This window comes from Macaca fascicularis, chromosome 4 (genome assembly GCF_037993035.2).
Source record: "Macaca fascicularis isolate 582-1 chromosome 4, T2T-MFA8v1.1".
In the NCBI taxonomy this organism is placed as follows: Eukaryota; Metazoa; Chordata; class Mammalia; order Primates; family Cercopithecidae; genus Macaca; species Macaca fascicularis.
Window position 1 is genome coordinate 5475869 of NC_088378.1, and position 20665 is coordinate 5496533.

Sequence of the window (20665 nt, forward strand, 5' to 3'; positions counted from 1 at the left end):
TGTGTAGAAAGGGACGTAATTCACCCTTGCTCTTTTTTTCTTTGTTTAATTGATATCCTCCTGGCCTTTGTCACTAGTTTTCTTGTGCTTTGTGACTTCTCAGTAAGAAACAGTGGATGGTCTGATGTGTTAAGAGATGTGCATGCCTATATTTGTTAAACAAACACCACTATAACCTAGAGTGCTTAATTACCGAGCTCCTGCATTGCAGTTGTTTCGTTTGCTACAGTCGTTAAGATTGGGGTGAAGATTAAATGAGGTAATATATAGCAAGTGTTTGCAATAGTGCCTTGAGGAGAGCAAGTGCCCAGACACGTAGCCATTGTTTCCGTGGGTTCTGAGACAGTCTTTTCCGAAAAGGCAGCCTCTGCAAGTGATGTCCAAGGGGGTGCCGGTCGGGAAAGGAAGAGAAAGGCTGCTGAGAGCATCCATTTGGCTGGGAAAGGTGTTTCTTTGTAGTTGCAGGAAGTTCAGCTTCTGGAAACGCTGATACCAGGAAATGGCTGGAGTCCTCAAGCAATTCCACTTTCTTGGCAAGAAATTAAAGGAAAATGTGTTGCAAATAAAAGGGAAGAATTTTTGGAAAAAGAACTAAAAAAAAAAAAAAGAAAAGGATTGTCATCAGAATGCTTCTTCCATTTAGGGGAAGCTATTTTTTGAAAGGCTATTGTAGTCCCTTTCCCCATTTATGGGGCTTCTGCACCTCCAAAAGAATTCACCTCTGCCCTCTCCTGTCTCTGAACGTTTCGCCTTCACTCGGTCCTGTCTAAAAGCGGACTGTTGCTGTTGGGTCTCCTGCTGCTGGGGTTGAGTGGGAAGGCCCTGAAGCTGGCAGCTCCGGGGACATAGTGGCCTCAGGTGAGCCTCGAGCCTGTCCAGGACGCCGTCCCTCTCCGCCATGGACCCTGTAGCTTCTATTTGCTTTGTATGGTTTGCCTCTGTAACTGGTTATTTGTTTACTCTAGACTTTTGTAGGTTGTTGGTCTGTGTTCTTCACTCTGTGTGTGGACTTCGTCCTACGCATGCATTACATTTCTCTTTTGTAATTTAATTTACTCTAACTTGAAGAAAGGTGAGGATGTGCCCATCACGAGCAATGATCTCCTTACGGGTAAATTGTGAGAGTGCTATGTGTCAAATGCCTTTACACAGCCTCTGTGTCTGGTTTGCCTTTATCTGAAACAAAACTATCAATACATTATCTAATTTTAATTGAAACTTCTGCAAATAATTTGAGGAATTACACTTTTATATGTTACGCTATTTCTGGAATTATTTATTACTGTCGGATGGGCATGGACTGAAAAATGACTGATCGGCTTCTGTCTCTCAGTAGGTAATATTTCATAAACATTCAAAGACATTCCAGGCAGGCATCCATTGTGCAGCTGTGGCCAGGTGCTCCTTCTCCTCCCAGAACTGTGTTTGGAGCAGCAGGGTAGCAGGTGGGTGGCGATGCCGCTGTTGACTCCTGGTCACCTGTTCCTCGACGTCATAAGCTTGAGGTTTGCTGTCCATCTCAGATGACTAGCAGTGCCCTGCAGGAATCACTGAGCGTGTGCTGAATGAAGGGGTCATGAGAAGCAGTATGGGGCGCTTGGAGACGTGTATTTTGGAGCAAGAATGGGTCTCAAATCTCAGCTCTGTGTCATTTCTCCGCACTCTAATTTTCTCATCTGTAAAATGGATGTTCAACAAATGTTAGTTTATTGAATAGTTTATTAAATACTTTTTCCTCCACAGAAGAAATTGCAGACTCATTTTAGGTCATAATACTTCGGAATTTTCTTGAATTGCCCAACTTGGACATTTATAATCAGTTTGGATTTCAAGTATGATAGGCTCCACCTGGTTTTTCAACATAGGGAGAGACAAGAAAATGGAAGACTGTTTCCAGAAATCCTTCAAATGTTGCTTTTGATTTTTAAAAGAGGCTGTGACTTCATGACAAGGTCTATAAATGAACGTCCTTGTGCTCCGGGGTGGGGACAGAGCTGCAGTGAGGCCTTTGCCCTCGCGTTCCTGATGCTGCCGTGGAACCGTTCCCTGGTCTGTGCCAGGCTGGCCCATTTTCCTGAGAAGGCTCAAGCATGCTCCTATTTTAGGATTTGACCTGCTGTTCGTCTTGCTGGGTTATTTTGCCTCCCTTTATACTTGTTTCCTACCTTATATAAGGGCATTGTCCTCAAGTGGAGGAATATGTGGAACTATTTGTAGTCGTGTTTAGCAGTTGTTTTGGTGGATATTAGTAGTTAGCTAAAGGAAGTAAACTTTTTTTTTTTTTTTGAGATTGAGTCTTGCTCTGCTGCCCAGGCTGGAGTCCAGTGGCATGATCTTAGCTCACTGCAACCTCTGCCTCCCAGGTTCAAGCAATTCTCCTGTCTCAGCCTCCCTAGTAGCTGGGATTATAGGTGCACGCCACCAAACCCAGCTAATTTTTGTATTTTTAGTAGAGATGGGGTTTCACCATATTAGTCAGGCTGGTCTCGAACTCCTCACCTCAGGTAATCTGACCACCTTGGCCTCCCAAAGTGCTGGGATTACAGGCATGAGACACTGCGCCCAACCAGGAAGTAAACTTTTCAGTAGATCGCAGTCAACGACTGTGTAGGTTTTGCCAGATTTAATGTGCTTGCGTGTCTGTAAACTCACCCTAAGGACCTACCTCTGATTCTGTTGGTTCTCTGAAGTACTCAAGTTCTCTGGAGTACTTCAAGTTTCCCTTGAAGAAAGATGTCTATGAATTCAAGTTTTCTATTTGGGTTTCCTTGCCCACAGAGCCTGAGATAAGGACAGGTGGTTCATTTGAGAGGTGACTGCAGCAGGCAGGAGTGGGGAGTGAAGCAAGGGGTCAGGGGCAAGAAGGGGAGAGCCAGTAAAAGTCGAGTTATTACTTGGTTCCAGCAGGTCCCTTCCCAGGAGGACAGAAGGCAGCCGCACCCTCACTATGCACTCCCAGATGCTTCTTTTGGAAATCGAGTGGGCTCTCCTGGCCCTGGCAGGGGTGCTGGATGAAAGCAGCAAGGCTTGGATGTGCGCCTGAAGTAGGATCCACCACTTCAGGGGAGACTGACCTCACTAGGCACAGGCCACCACCGTTGTGGCAGAAACCAGAAGCAGTCTGAGAGGACGTGGTACCAAGCACCAGAGGCTTCTGCTACTAACACAATTAGGGTGACATTTATGTTCTTTATTCCACTTTCCAAGTCTGAGGTATATGATTTTTTAAAAAGCACTCATTTTTTAAAGTTCCCAGATTTCCTTGAGATCAATGTGAATCCAGACAATCGCACTTGCCCTGGCCTTGCTCATGACTGTCCGTGCTTCTGAGCTGCAGTGGCAGAAGTGAGCAGTGTCAGGGAGACAGTAGGGCTGACGAAGTGTGAAACACGTGCCATCTGGCCTTCCACAGGGGAAGGCTACCCCTGTTCTAAGACAGTCATTTCATACAGGGGTTTTCATAGAATACGCTGTTTTTAGGTGCCTGTGTTTATGCAGTACATGCAGTGTGATGTTTCAGTGTACGTATATGTTGTGAGTGCCAGTTAGAAGACGGGTGATCAAGAATTGGAATTTCAAGAGATCCCACACATTTGGCGTCTCCCTTCACCTTCCCTGGGTGACAGGTACTTCCACAGTGCCTGCCTGTTGCCCTTACCTCTGGGCATCGTACATGTGAAGAAAGGTGCTGGTGGTTTCTCCCAGGCTGCTTCCTATGGGCACACCCACTTCCAAGAGGATGCATGGGCAAAGATGACTTTAAAGAAATCAACTTTCATATTCTCAAGCTTCACAGAGACTCTTCAAAATGAACTTTTCTGGCCGGGCGTGGTGACTCATGCCTGTAATCACAGCACTTTGGGAGGCCGAGGCTAGCAGATCACGAGGTCAGGAGATCGAGACCATCCTGGCTAACATACAGTGAAACCCCGTCTTTACTAAAAATACAAAAAAATTAGCCAGGCATGGTGGTGGGCGCCTGTAGTCCCAGCTACTTGGGAGGCTAAGGCAGGAGAATAGCATGTACCCGTGAGGTGGAGCTTGCAGTGAGCCAAAATCGCGCCACTGCACTCCAGCCTGGGCGACAGAGCGACTGTCTCAAAAAGAAAAAAAATGAATTTTTCTGAGGGTGTCTACCTGACAACAGGTCTGCCAGTTGTACTTTTCAGCTTTCCTTTAAAAATATATATTTTAATTGACTAGTAATGGCATATGTTTATGAAGTACAGTGTGATACTTTGATGTATGCGTACGTTGTGGAATGATTAAATCAGGTGAATTATCATATCTATCACCTAACCTACTTACTGTTTTTTGAGTGAGAACATGTAAAAATCTATTCTTCTAACAATTTCTAAATGTTTAAGATGTCATTATTAACCATGGTAACCGTGCTGTGCAATAGATAGCTAAGGCTTATTCCTCCTCTCTGACGGAAACTTTGTAAGCTTTGACCAAGATCTTTCTTTTCCCCATCCCTGCCTGTCCCAGCCTCTGGTGACCACCGTTCTCTTCTCTACTTCAATGAATTCTTTTAAAAGTTCCAAATATAAGTGAGGTCATTCAGTATTTGTCTTTCCGTGCCTGGCTTATTTCACTTATCTGTTTTCACGACTGACTTCCTCTCATTTCCCAAAGAAGAAAGGCATACCCCTTTCTTCTTCAGAGTCTTACTATGGCTCATTGCCCCAGCATGTAAAAATCTCTGGGGTCCTAAACGATGGGACAATCTGAGAAGGCTCTGTTCCTAGGGCAGAGTTTAGGGAAAACAAAGCAAGGAGAGCATCTGTGAATGTGGGGGACTCTTTGTTTCACCAAGTCAGTAAATCCATTGCAAGGTTCCGTGTCTCCACCCATCCGTCCACATACTCATCTGTCCATCCATCCACCCACTCATTTATCCATCCATCCACCCACCCACCCAACTATCCATCCATCCACCCATCTGTCCATCCATCCACCCACCCACCCACCTATCCATTCATCCACCCACCCATCTATTCATCTGTCTCTCCACTCATCTCTCCATCCATCCATCCACGCACGCATCCACTCACCCACTCACCTATCTATCTATCCACCCACCTACCTATGCATCTACCCATACATCTACCCACCATCCATCCTTCCATCTATCTTAGAACTATAATTCAGAAATGAGAAATTGTCACAGGGATGCAAGTTAGATGATGTATTTAAATTATAAAATAACCTTTTCAGATGTAAATTAGGTCTGATTGAGCTATTTGACTTGCCACTGGAGAATGGCTTTCCAGAAAGATTGTTTGGTGGACAGAGTCCATGGACTGAGTGAACAATATATTCCTCAGCTCCAAGTTTTGACAAAAACATGTACGGGGCGTATTTGCGTTAAAAAAAAATATGTGAGAACATACATCATTTGCAACTATTTAAACTTGGGATACAAGTTTTATATGCCAGCTTAAAAACGTATGATGGGACGCACGTTCTTTGGCAGGTGTGCTGCAAGAGAGTTGATGGGACGCACGTTCTTTGACAGGTGTGCTGCAAGAGAGTGAGTGAATGCAAAGGGCACCTTAGAGCTGAATTAACACGCTGGATGTGAGCGAATTACCTGGGCTGTGTGGTGTTCACCCACCTGAGAGTGTCTGAAAGCATAAAGGCCGGACTGGTACAGCCAATAGGCATAAGGACTACAAATGATTTTACTTGAGATTTGGCTTATAGGTCTCCTCGGCAAGATCAGAGAGGATTCCAGGGGCTAGTCTTTCAGCTTCCAACCGGGTCGTACCACTGTTGTTACCAGAATGATTATGTGGGACTATATACACCTCAGGGCTTTGCAGAACACTACCCCTCTAAAATCTCTGCAATTGATTATGTTTTCTTTATTTTAATTCCACATTAATGTGGCTGTGTCCCTCCTAAATACAGCTTGAGTCCTTTGTTGAGTGCCTCCTATGTGTGGACACGGTGGTGCACAATGGATGTCCATGACCTTAGGGAGCCTATGCCTCGTGGCCAAGGCCGACCTGAACAAGTGTGTCATGCTAGACACATACGCACAGGAAGCCACATTCATCCGGGGCATCTAGGGACGTCTCCCCAAGGAAGAGACGGAGAAGGAACAGACTGTGTTAGCCCCTGCGGCTGTGGGGCTGTGGGAGAGAAGGTGTGTCTGGTGGAGGGGCAGCTTGTGCAGAGACCTGAAGGGTAGGAGACATCTTTAACTCCAGGCGTGGATTTCCAGCATCATGGTGTTCCACCTTCTCAGAATCAAAGCAGGAAGTTACACCTCCGATGAAATGAGCACATTAAACACACACACGTTCATGATTCCACACCCTGAATGGGCGGCAAAGGAAACCAGATTCCTACCAGACACGCCTCTGCCACTCCAGCTGGGGGCCTGCAGGACAGAGGCTGTGGGGCTGCCAAGGGAGGCACAGGGTGGCTGGAGAGTTGAGACACGAACCACAACACCGCTTCCCAGAGACGGGACCATGTTCAGTTTCAACGACTGCTTTCTCTTCCTCATCTTCCTTGGTTCTCATAGCAGTCCAAAGAGGAATCCTAAGCAAAGTGAGGCTCAGGAACATCTAGGGCATCTAGGAACAGACTTGAATCACCACATGGTGGGTGCGGCGAGGGAGGAGCCAGGCTGCTTTGCCCTAGCTGTGCTCAGGGTCTCAGTGGAGGGCCTGCCCCCAAGTCGCCCTCGGTAACGTTTGCCAATATTTGCCGAGTGGCGAGCACCCGCTCTGGCTGGGGGTTATCACGGGTGAGGCACCACCTCTGCCTCTGAGAGCCAGCATTGCTGGGGAAGCATTCGCCGGGTTACTGAAGTGTAACTTTTAAAGTACCTGTTTTTAGTGATTTAAGTTAGTTCACACATCAACCTTTAAAACGTGTGACACCTTCTCTTCTTAGATATCGTATTGTACATCTGATATTTTACCTCTTATCTTTATGAGCATCAGTTATTATTGTTTTATAATAGAGAAGTGTATTTTAAAGGACTCAAGGTTTAGAGTTCTGTTTGCTGCTATAATTAGTTAACCACCTCATACTTCTAGATATTTTTATTTATCTTTTTAAAGATAAATAAAATATTTTTAAAAATCTTTCTTAAGACTTTTAACATTTTTCTTTCTTCTTTGTCGACCTCTGGGCGTCAGTCACCCCTCACTGGCCCCCACGTGCCTGCTCAGAAAGCCTGGCCATCCTCCCCTAGTCAGTCTCTTGGGTCCATCCCTCTCCTGTGGTCAGGTGAAGCAGACAGCCACGTTGCTGTGATCAGCTTGTCTTGAAGATGGGAAGGAGCTGAAGGGCTGGCCAGGGCGGAGTGCTGAGATCACCGATTTAAGACAGCTCTTCTGACTGCATGGACAGTAGTGACATCAGACAAGTGATATTTATTTTGTGTGCAACTCTTCTGAATATTTCCCGGTAGGTGCTGGCTGAGGACAAAGTAACAGCCAATGTAAAGCTATCATACTTCTTATTAATAGATGAATTATATTATTCTTGGCCAGTTATATAAACCATTTTCATAAGTAATTTTATAAACAAATTTATAAACTACTGTTTACATAATCTGTGTTTTATTTAAATTTGTATCTTCTAGCAACAGCATAGTTTATCAGACTTCATCTTAAATCAGTTGACATCCAGATAGGAATATGTTGTGGTTTCCACATTTCTGAACAGGAAAGTTTAGAAGGGGGGATGTATAGGAACACTGCAGCAGTTATAAATGGCTAATGGTCTGTAACAGTGTGTAATAACAGATTATTACATAAGAGTTCTTAATTTTTATTTAATTTTTATGTTCAGTTTCTTTGAGCTAAAATGTTAACTGTTTTCTTTCCCATTTTGGAGTTACCTGAGTAAGCTTATTTAAATTTCGTAATCTTGCTGATAAAGTAACATGAAGTTTTTACTTTTAAACCTTACACACCAAGAATATCTGTTTGCTGAATAAATAATGTATTGTGATAGGTGATTTGAAAATGGTAAAAACATTTTAATATGTATCTAATAATTAAACTGAAACAAAAAGGCAGGCAATTTTTAAAGAATTTTTTTAAAAACTGGTAAATAGAAACCGTTAGAATCTTTATGTTTTGAAAGCCTTTCAACAGTTAAAAAACTTCACATTAATTAAGCCTGCATTTCCTGTACCCTTAATGGGAAAGAGTTACATGCATGCAACTTAAAGAACTTTAGTCAGTTCGAGGTTATATAGTTTTTTTTTTTTTTTTTTTGGTGACAGAATCTTGCTCTGTGGCCCAGGCTTGAGTGCAATGGTGCGATCACAGCTCACTGCAGCTTCAGCCTCCTGGGCTCAGATGATCTTCCTGCCTCAGCCTCCTGAGTAGTCGGGACCACAGGTGTGCACCACCACACCTGGCTCATTTTTAAAATTCTTTGTAGAGCACAAGGTCTCCCTGTGTTGCCCAGACTAGTCAAGAACTCCTGGGCTCAAGCAATCCTCCCTCCTTGGCCTCCCCAAATGTTGGGATTACAGGCGTGAACCACTCCACCTGGCCATAGATTGATTTTTATGTCTCTCTTTTTTTTTTCTTTTGAGACAGAGTCTTGCTCTGTTGCCCAGGGTGGAGTGCAATGGTGCGACCTCGGCTCATTGCAGCCTCTACCACCCATGTTGAAGCAATTCTCTTGCCTCAGCCTCCCAAGTAGCTGGGATTACAGGCATCCATCACCACGCCTGGCTGATTTTTTGTATTTTTAGTAGAGATGGGATTTTGCCATGTTGGCCAGGCTGGTCTTGAGCTCCTGACCTCAGGTGATCCACACGCCTTGGCCTCCAAGAGTGCTGGTATTACCGGTGTGAGCCACCACACCCTGCCCTCTTCATTTTTTATCTTGATGAGGTTGAGAGTTATAATAGGTATGGCTTTCTTTAAAAATAAAACTGGTTGCTGAGTTTTAAATTGTGCAAATGAAGGTAAGGATGAAAAGTCATAACAGAAAGCTGAAAAACAAGGTTTCTGAGTGTGATGTAATGAATGTGAGGCTTGCAGTCAATTGACTGGAGTTTGAATATTGAATAGTTTGAATTTGGTTCCTCCATACATTGGTCGTGGACTCCTAGGCAAATTGTTTAACTTTTGAATGTCTTCCCTAATCTGTAAAATGGTGGTAATTTTACTCTCACACAGCCAGCTAGCTTCCTTCCTTCCTGCCACCTGTCTTCCTTCCTGCCTGCCTTCCTTCCTCTCCCTCCCTCCCTCCCTCCTTCCCTCCCTCCCTCCCTCCCTCCCTCCTTCCCTTCCTTCCTTCTTCCCTCCCATTTGGTCAGGATAAAGATGAAATAATGAATGTGAAAGCACTTTGTAAACTATAAAAATCAGCATTGTTAGGGCATCATTACAAAATCTGGAGGACACAGAATGTAAATGTTAATAAGCCTTATTGTTATATAATGTTTGAGTGGTAGTTGTGTGTTCTAGGTTCTTAAAGACTCTAGTTTTCCCTTAGTATAGTAGTTAACTTTCTATTGTTGTTTGAATATTCTATTTTAGATTGCCAGGTAGGCAACTAAATACATACCTTATTATGCAATGTGGGTGTTGTGTGGGCGACTTAACCTTGGGATGACGAACTTAACTTTTACCAGTTTGGGTTCGTATATATTTTAATGATGAAGTTTAAGATTTCATAGTATATCCTTTTTTAGAATTTTTTTTCTTTGCATTTATCTGTGTAGTGATGTGGCAATATAAAATAAAAAGTTTTAAATGTTCTAGCTCAAAAACCAGTGCAAATTAGATGATCTGAAGACAGGAATGTGTATTATGTGTATCCTTTCAGAACACAACACAATGGCAAGAATTGGTGTAAGAAAATTAAATCATTTTTATTTTAAAGCTGTATTTGGTTTGATATAAAATGACTCCTTCCACCCTGTCTCAGTCTCTTGCCTTCCCTCTCATCCTTCCTCTTTTTTAACTCCATTTGTAGTTGGCTTTTATTTGCGTTTAGTTTTGACCCTTACTGTGCTTAAAAGTTATCTGAAGTATAAAGTGAAAATAAAAGGGAAGGTGAATGTATTGCATAGTAGAATCATCGCCAAACAGAAAGGGTTAAAATACTTTTTCTTTCTTTTTTGGTCAGGGGAGGGTGGTAGGAACTAAGAGGCTTTCCGATGAGGCATTTCACAAAGGCATAATCTTTGAATCTGATTAGATACCGTATTGAATTGGCCTCTTTCACCCAGCACAGAGAATTTCTGACCCATTTAAAAAGAGATGTTACTGACGGCATCTGCTAACGGCAGGCGAGGGCTGGCTGGAGGAAAGGAGGAGATGGGAAATGGAATAAAAACCTGTGGGAGATGGGATTGTGGTGAATGAAGGCTACAAAGCGTTTTCTCATTTCAAGAGATAAAGACAAGGCACATTCTGAGAAATTATCTTTTGGCTCTGTGGAAAATCAAGCCAGATTTCGCCTTCTGCTTTGGCGTTCTGCCCTTACTGTAAATATCATTCCACAGAGAATTCCGTGATAGCTCCGTGAAGTCTTGAGTACAAATCTGGGAGGACTCGCCCCACCTGTGCTGCGGAAACTTGGGTCCTGGGCCGATGACCCCCTGTCCTTGCCTTTCTTTTTCCAATCCTTGGATGAGAAGAAGCTTGCACTATTGACGCAAAGCCTTTTACCACTTAACATGATGCCTGGAAACTAAGTGGGGTTTTGTTTTTGTGACCCTGTTACGCTGCCCAACCCACAGGATGTTCTCCAAAATGTATGGAATGAATTTTGATGCGTGTATAGTCTTTCTCTTTTACCATGCCAAATGTGAGAAATTTTCCACAGTCTTGTGTATTTTACCCATCCGCCATAAAACTGGATACCGTCATTCAGTCAGGTACAATCCTTGCACGTTAAGGACACCTAGGCAGGGCCTGGGTGGTACGGTCATTCTTACGGCAGGAAATGTGTGCAGTGACAGAATCAGGACCACATTCTGGAAGCCACATCCTAGTATGGTATAGGTGGTGGTGGTGGTTTTGACTGTTTTTTGTTGCTTCAGCCTTGATCTGTGATTCTTTGCCATTCTCCTGAGCAAGCTGGTTAAGTGCGTCGGTCCTGGGGTCACCCTAGCCAGCTTGAAATTCTGGTCCCACCTCTTACAGTCTGTGAGAACTTTATTGCATAACTTCTTTTTGCCTCAGTTCATTTATCATATGGGATGAAAATAGCAGTACCTTGTTCGTCGAGCTGTCTGTCCAAAGGGTTAAATGAATTAAATAGTAGGTGTGTAGGACAGTGGACTGAATACATAGTAACTGCTTTCATTTCTGTGATGATTTCATTTACAGTCTGATAACTTTCACATGAATTGTCTCAGGTGTGATCATGTCAGTTTTGTTAGAGAGGCAGGCTATTGATATCCCTTTATTCTACAGATATTAAAACTGGATTTGAGGTGTTAAGGCTTTAAGGCGTTGCCTTTCTGAGATGAGGGGTGGCTGGGGCTAGGCAGAACATTTCTACAGCAGATAGAAAAATGCCTGCCACAAGCAAACACAGGACATCCAAAGGAGGCTCATTTCTGCACCCCCAATTAGTATTTCACAAATGTGTTCACGCAGATGCATAAACAGTCTATCTAGTTTTTGCAAAATAATAGCTTGTGTGGCAAATGTCCTTTTGTGAACCGTAAGTATTACATTTAGGGTGGGAAGCTGGAGGGGAACAGACAGCAGCTGTTCTTGGGGATACAGTTGGGGCCTCAGCCTGTGGAACGTCTGGAATGTGAGGTTTCCTGTAAGGGCTGGTTTTGCCTGCATTCTTCCTTGTGAAGATTTTTTGAAAAGCCGTAAATTGTAATAAAATTAGAGTGCTTCTTTTAAATGATGGATTCTCAAAATTCTATATTAGTAGAAAGACTCTGCATTTCGTAAATGTAACTTGGCAAGTCATATTTCTATCTTTCTAGTTCAATTTTGCTCCTAGGAAAGTTGTTGTAACTTTTTTTGGAGAGAGAGAGAGAGAGAGAGAGAGAGAGAGTGAGAGTGTGTGAGTGTGTGTGTGTATGGGGGGATTTCCTTTTCACATAGCCAGTGAACTAGCTGTGTGTTTGCTAATGGGATAAAGTGTGTTGAGGTGAGTGTGTGAGGTCTACTTCCCAGGGTTTATCCTAACTCAAGAATAAGAAGTATGGGATTCCTTTGATAATATGCATCATATGTCCTAGGCAAACAAGAGGGGAACCATGTACATGTAAGATAGAATTATACATTTGAAATTGGTATAAAAATAAAGAACAAGAGCTAAGGGATTTCCTAGAGGTCATGGGAATGGCTCCCATTACAGTAAAATGCTTACATAATGATAACACTTAGCTTGTGATATTTGCAGTTATTTTAAATGTTATTCTTTGAAACACTGCATACAGACAGCTTATTGTAATGGTGCAGTATATAATATTTTCTATTAAGAGAATAGAATCTTCTGTTTCTATCAAATAAAACATATCTACCTCTTTATTTTTTATTAATAATTTTTCCTTAATTGTTATTAAAGATACCTTTATTCTTGTATGCCCCAAATGGTATATCTTACTAAAACCAAAGATCATGCTGTGTTCATGATGCTCTTTTGATTTGGATGGGCCTATTCATTTATTTCTATGTACATGAAACTGTCTTAAGTACTTATTTGAAATCTCTGAATAAATTTTATAAAATTCATAGCTAAGAAAATGTTTAGATTTGCCACAGATCTCTTTGGAATAAGTTAAAAGTAGATGTACTCTAGTACCCACTTGTTTGCTTGGATAGCGTAATTCCAAATCTGCTGTGATGGTTGTGCACCCACGCGCGCACACACACACACTCACACTCACACCCAACTTGACTTGCACCATGAAGGCAAACCTCATCTTTGACATTTTGCCTGTGCCAAGACTAAACTGGTGCTGGTATTCAGTCTTATAAAATGAAAAATAATAACAACTACCCCCACCAATGAAATAACAAGTAATATTCCTTTGGGAGGTATTAACCTTTTCTGATGACTTTTATCAATTCGATCTCTATGTTAGGCACATACCTTTACTGCTGTTTTATTTTGGGATCATACTTGCCGGTTCATCTCTCAATTAGAGTGAATCCAAACATTCTTCCATGGAGAATACTGCCCCTACCTAAAGGAAGCCCTTAGGCTGCCTCTCAGTCATAGTGAAGTGACTGCTATTAGGAGTGTGAGCTGTCCACTCAGTTTACTAAAGGAATATCCCCTCTACCTCCCATCTTAATTACTGATTAAGGCAAATGGATCTGTATTTCATTGGCAACCTGGGCGAGTAGTAGTCCCAACCACTTGCCAGGCAAAATAGAGCAATGATTGCTATATAAATGCTTAAAAGAAGACAGGCCAGGGACCCATGGAGCCACCTGGACCATGCCACATGGAACTAGCTAGTGTGAAGCATGGGTTCTGGGGACATCAGAATGAGATTGTGTCTACAGAAAGTTTGTTAGGAAAGACTGACAGTTGGGGCACGAACACGTTTTCTTAGTACCAGGAGTACCATTCTGTTTTTCCAGGACGAGTGGTTACTTTCTTTCTGTGGGCACTGAGTTTTGTAAATTACCAGTTCAAATTTTCACCTTGTCGGCAAGTTTATGGTCAAACTTATGGCTTCTCCCTAGCCTGTGTGTCACTTTTGTGGCGTGTGTTTTGTGTTATCTCCCTTCCTGCTTCTATTTTACTTCCCTACCTTTTGTTTGCTTTCTTCTTTTTCATTTCAGTTTAATGCATGCTATCTTTGTCTCACTGTACTTTATGTATATTTGAAAACTTTCTTAAGTGTTCTCTGGAACAAGGCAAGGTAAGTAATCTTCATTTATTTGGTATTTAATACAATCCTGAGTGTGTTATCCTTGTTTTACATAAGAGGAACCAGCCACACAGCTAAATAAAGTTGCAGGACTCAGGTTCAGCTTTAGGTTTCTCCTAGAAAGCCCAAGCTCACTCTCCCAGCTGTGTCCTCTTCTCTCAAGAAACCAACACATACACTCCACACACTCTACAACAACCCATGACACTCCACACACACACACACACACACACACACACACACACACACACACACACACGATCTTCAGTGGGCACTGCTGCAGACACATGCATTCCACAAATCCTGCAACTCCGCCGATTGGAGGCATTCGTTCTCAAAGCGCATGGCCTGAAGTTATACTAAAAATGCAAATTTCTGGGCCCTGCCCCAGAGGCACTTAAACAGAAGCTGTGAGGGAGGGGCCCGCAGTCCGTCAGTCATCACGAGGTGATTCTGTTGCACTCTTGACTTTCGGAATCACTCAGGAGATTACACACTTTGGAAAGAAAATTGTTTTTCTGACAGGACTTTCTTAAATAGCAGATCCTGTGAGTCTGTTTACATTTGAATGTAATTTATAAGAATTCAGGTTGTATATATCACTTCAAAAATATCTATTACGGAAAAATAGGAATTTTTTAAAAATAAAAGTATTCTTGAGACCAGCCTGGCCAACATGGTGAAACTTCATCTCTATAAAAATACAAAAATAAATAAATAAATAATTAGCCCGGTGTGGTGGTGCATACCTATAGTCCCAGCTGCTCGGGAGGCTGAGTCACGATAATTGCTTGAACCTGGGAGGTAGCAGTTTCAGTAAGCTGAGATCGTGCCACTGCATTCCAGCCTGGGTGACCGGAGTGAGACTCTGTCTCAAAAAAATAATAAAAATGTATTCTAGACTATTCCTGTTCTCTAATACTCCTCTAGACATTTTCCTCTTTCCTTTGAAGACATAAATACTGGGTTTTGAAATGTTTGCTATTTGATTTCATTTTTTCCCTCAATTATTCCACCTTCTGTCTCTTCCAAGGGGGTTTTTCAGTTTTTTTCTAGTCTGTAATTTCTGTAGCTATAAAGAAAAGTTAATCTACAGGTAAAGATATTAGGATATCTTTACTAGAGATCACTTAGAATGGCCGCTTCTGAGCCACATTTTAGGAACATGAACTGAACAGGTGTGCCAACCTGTGCCCCTTTATTATTGATTCTTGAATCTCTCTTTGATGCCTTAAGCCTCTCCTTGAAGCTTTAAAATTGTAAAGTCTGCACGGTGTCTTGGTTTTGATGTAGAGAAGTGAGTCTACGCCTTACAGATGTCTACACCAAAGGCATTTGCTCTATTCTGCAGTTAAAATCAGACCAAGATCAAAAGCTGTTTCTTTTTCTTTTTCTTTTTCTTTTTTTTTGACACAGTGACTTTTCTTTCTTCTCGGAAGTATGGTATGCTATTTCCAGAAGTTGTGAAGGAATCTCTTCCAGCATATTGATTTGCTGAAAAATACACAGGTGATGGTGATGCTTTAATCATACCCCCTCCAGTGGGTGGGGCGCCTTGTGAATTTCAGCTAGAACTGGGATCCCATCTTGGCAAATCTGCGTAATTCTTGGATATACAGCTCTAACAGGCAAAATGATCTCCCACAGATGTCAGGAGACGTCCTGTAGCTGGTGTTCCCTGAGAAGTTCGTGCGTCCGAAGGAACACTCATTCCCATACTTGTGATGAAAGGTATTGGATTCGACCGATCTGTTGTGATCTGGTTTCTCCACGGCCACTTCACCCCACAGAGTTGTATCATTTGGGCAGAAATTCACTGACCAAGATTTACCAGTTTGTGGATCAAAGTCATAGTCTCTTTTTTTGTTAGATTATTTTGAACTGCAGGGATTGCGGTAAGTCCTATTCTCCCAGCTGCCTGTTGCCTGGTGAGATTCAGGACATAGCTCTGCTTTTTCAGGCATCTCATTCTCAAAACAGTGCATTTCACAAGGATTCCCTGAAGTTTAAGATGTTGGTAGAGTTCACAGCCTAAAGAAACTTCTTGGTGGAGAGAGAAGGCCTCACTGTTTGTCCTCAGGGGTTTTCTGTGTGGCTAGTATTTGACGTTTGCCATCGCAGTCTCATACCTGAGCTTTCTTAACAGCTTGAAGCTCAAACTAGAATTTAATTTCCTATGATTCAAGACCAAGACGGCTTCTGTGGCTTCCTCCTGGTGAATGGTGGTGTTCATTCCCTGCATCCTGTAATCTCGGACTCAGTATCTTTTTTTTTTTTTTTTGAGATGGAGTCTCGCTCTGTCACTCAGGCTGGAGTGCAGTGGCACAATCTTGGCTCACTGCAACCTCCTCTACCTCCCGGGTTCAAGTAATTCTCCTGCCTCAGCCCCCCAAGTAGCTGATTTACAGGCATGTGCCACTATGCCCGGCTAATTTTTTGTATTTAGTAGAGACAGGGCTTCACCATGTTGGTCAGGCTGGTCTCAAACTCCTGACTTCAGGTGATCCACCCGCCTTGGCCTCCCAAAGTGCTGGGATTACAGGCGTGAGCCACCATGCCTGGCCTAGACTCAGTATCTTTAAAAAAAGTTTTTTCAGTTATGTTACTGTCACCTTGAGTAATAGGCACTATCTTTGGGTGATTGTTTATATTCCATTTTTGTGTGTCTGAGAGTATTTCTGTTAAACTTAATGTTTTGTAAGAGATAGAATATCTGGAGGGCGGAGCAAGATGGCCAAATAGGAACAGCTCCAGTCTCCAACTCCCAGCGTGAGCGACACAGAAGACCGGTGATTTCTGCATTTTCAACTGAGGTACTGGGTTCATCTCACTGGGGAGTGCCGGACGATCGGTGCTGGTCAGCTGCTGCAGCCCGACCAGCGAGAGCTGAAGCAGGGCGAGGCATTGCCTCACCTGGGAAGCGCAAGGGGGAAGGGAATCCCTTTTCCTAGCCAGGGGAACTGAGACACACAACACCTGGAAAATCGGGTAACTCCCACCCCAATACTGCGCTTTAAGCAAACAGGCACACCAGGAGATCATATCCCACACCTGGCCGGGAGGGTCCCACACCCACGGAGCCTCCCTCATTGCTAGCACAGCAGTCTGTGATCTACCGGCAAGGCAGCAGCGAGGCTGGGGGAGGGGCGCCCGCCATTGCTGAGGCTTAAGTAGGTAAACAAAGCTGCTGGGAAGCTCGAACTGGGTGGAGCTCACAGCAGCTCAAGGAAACCTGCCTGTCTCTGTAGACTCCACCTCTGGGGACAGGGCAATAACAAACACAGCCGAAACCTCTGCAGACGCAAATGACTCTGTCTGACAGCTTTGAAGAGAGCAGTGGATCTCCCAACACGGAGGTTGAGATCTGAGAAGGGACAGACTCCCTGCTCAAGTGGGTCCCTGACCCCTGAGTAGCCTAACTGGGAGACATCCCCCACTAGGGGCAGTCTGACACCCCACACCTCACAGGGTGGAGTACACCCCTGAGAGGAAGCTTCCAAAGCAAGAATCAGACAGGTACACTCGCTGTTCAGAAATATTCTATCTTCTGCAGCCTTTGCTGCTGATACCCAGGCAAACAGGGTCTGGAGTGGACCTCAAGCAATCTCCAACAGACCTACAGCTGAGGGTCCTGACTGTTAGAAGGAAAACTATCAAACAGGAAGGACACCTACACCAAAACCCCATCAGAACATCACCATCATCAAAGACCAGAGGCAGATAAAACCACAAAGATGGGGAAAAAGCAGGGCAGAAAAGCTGGAAAATCAAAAAATAAGAGTGCATCTCCCCCGGCAAAGGAGCGCAGCTCATCGCCAGCAACGGATCAAAGCTGGACGGAGAATGACTTTGACGAGATGAGAGAAGAAGGCTTCAGTCCATCAAATTTCTCAGAGCTAAAGGAGGAATTACGTACCCAGCGCAAAGAAACTAAAAATCTTGAAAAAAAAGTGGAAGAATTGATGGCTAGAGTAATTAATGCAGAGAAGGTCATAAACGAAATGAAAGAGATGAAAACCATGACACGAGAAATACGTGACAAATGCACAAGCTTCAGTAACCGACTTGATCAACTGGAAGAAAGAGTATCAGCGATTGAGGATCAAATGAATGAAATGAAGCGAGAAGAGAAACCAAAAGAAAAAAGAAGAAAAAGAAATGAACAAAGCCTGCAAGAAGTATGGGATTATGTAAAAAGACCAAATCTACGTCTGATTGGGGTGCCTGAAAGTGAGGGGGAAAATGGAACCAAGTTGGAAAACCCTCTTCAGGATATCATCCAGGAGAACTTCCCCAACCTAGTAGGGCAGGCCAACATTCAAATCCAGGAAATACAGAGAACGCCACAAAGATACTCCTCGAGAAGAGCAACTCCAAGACACATAATTGCCAGATTCACCAAAGTTGAAATGAAGGAAAAAATCTTAAGGGCAGCCAGAAAGAAAGGTCGGGTTACACACAAAGGGAAGCCCATCAGACTAACAGCAGATCTCTCGGCAGAAACTCTCCAAGCCAGAAGAGAGTGGGGGCCAATATTCAACATTCTTAAAGAAAAGAAGTTTCAACCCAGAATTTCATATCCAGCCAAACTAAGTTTCATAAGTGAAGGAGAAATAAAATCCTTTACAGATAAGCAAATGCTTAGAGATTTTGTCACCACTAGGCCTGCCTTACAAGAGACCCTGAAGGAAGCACTAAACATGGAAAGGAACAACCGGTACCAGCCATTGCAAAAACATGCCAAAATGTAAAGACCATCGAGGCTAGGAAGAAACTGCATCAACTAACGAGCAAAATAACCAGTTAATATCATAATGGCAGGATCAAGTTCACACATAACAATCTTAACCTTAAATGTAAATGGACTAAATGCTCCAATTAAAAGACACAGACTGGCAAACTGGATAAAGAGTCAAGACCCATCAGTCTGCTGTATTCAGGAGACCCATCTCACACGCAGAGACATACATAGGCTCAAAATAAAGGGATGGAGGAAGATTTACCAAGCAAATGGAGAACAAAAAAAAGCGGGGGTTGCAATACTAGTCTCTGATAAAACAGACTTTAAACCATCAAAGATCAAAAGAGACAAAGAAGGCCATTACATAATGGTAAAGGGATCAATTCAACAGGAAGAGCTAACTATCCTAAATATATATGCACCCAATACAGGAGCACCCAGATTCATCAAGCAAGTCCTTAGAGACTTATAAAGAGACTTAGACTCCCATACAATAATAATGGGAGACTTCAACACTCCACTGTCAACATTAGACAGATCAACGAGACAGAAAGTTAACAAGGATATCCAGGAATTGAACTCATCTCTGCAGCAAGCAGACCTAATAGACATCTATAGAACTCTCCACCCCAAATCAACAGAATATACATTCTTCTCAGCACCACATCGTACTTACTCCAAAATCGACCACGTAATTGGAAGCAAAGCACTCCTCAGCAAATGTACAAGAACAGAAATTATAACAAACTGTCTCTCAGACCACAGTGCAATCAAACTAGAACTCAGGACTAAGAAACTCAATCAAAACCGCTCAACTACATGGAAACTGAACAACCTGCTCCTGAATGACTACTGGGTACATAACGAAATGAAGGCAGAAATAAAGATGTTCTTTGAAACCAATGAGAACAAAGATACAACATACCAGAATCTCTGGGACACATTTAAAGCAGTGTGTAGAGGGAAATTTATAGCACTAAATGCCCACAAGAGAAAGCAGGAAAGATCTAAAATTGACACTCTAACATCACAATTAAAAGAACTAGAGAAGCAAGAGCAAACACATTCGAAAGCTAGCAGAAGGCTAGAAATAACTAAGATCAGAGCAGAACTGAAGGAGATAGAGACACAAAAAACTCTCCAAAAAATCAATGAATCCAGGAGTTGGTTTTTTGAAAAGATCAACAAAATTGACAGACCACTAGCAAGACTAATAAAGAAGAAAAGAGAGAAGAATCAAATCGACGCAATTAAAAATGATAAAGGGGATATCACCACCGACCCCACAGAAATACAAACTACCATCAGAGAATACTATAAACACCTCTGCGCAAATAAACTGGAAAATCTAGAAGAAATGGATAATTTCCTGGACACTTACACTCTTCCAAGACTAAACCAGGAAGAAGTTGAATCCCTGAATAGACCAATAGCAGGCTCTGAAATTGAGGCAATAATTAATAGCCTACCAACCAAAAAAAGTCCAGGACCAGATGGATTCACAGCTGAATTCTACCAGAGGTACAAGGAGGAGTTGGTACCATTCCTTCTGAAACTATTCCAATCAATAGAAAAAGAGGGAATCCTCCCTAACTCATTTTATGAGGCCAACATCATCCTGATACCAAAGCCTGGCAGAGACACACAAAAAAAGAGAATTTTAGACCAATATCCCTGATGAACATCGATGCAAAAATCCTCAATAAAATACTGGCAAACCGGATTCAGCAACACATCAAAAAGCTTATCCACCATGATCAAGTGGGCTTCATCCCTGGGATGCAAGGCTGGTTCAACATTCGCAAATCAATAAACATAATCCAGCATATAAACAGAACCAAAGACAAGAACCACATGATTATCTCAATAGATGCAGAAAAGGCTTTTGACAAAATTCAACAGCCCTTCATGCTAAAAACGCTCAATAAATTCAGTATTGATGGAACGTACCTCAAAATAATAACAGCTATTTATGACAAACCCACAGCCAATATCATACTGAATGGGCAAAAACTGGAAAAATTCCCTTTGAAAACTGGCACAAGACAGGGATGCCGTCTCTCACCACT

At 42.8% G+C, this 20665-nt stretch overlaps 1 protein-coding gene across 10 annotated transcripts in view; it reads left to right on the forward strand.

The window, feature by feature from the left end:
• PDE10A (phosphodiesterase 10A) overlaps positions 1 to 20665 on the forward strand; it is a 676118-nt gene that overhangs the window by 345494 nt on the left and 309959 nt on the right. The gene's annotated exons all lie outside the window — the stretch shown is intronic.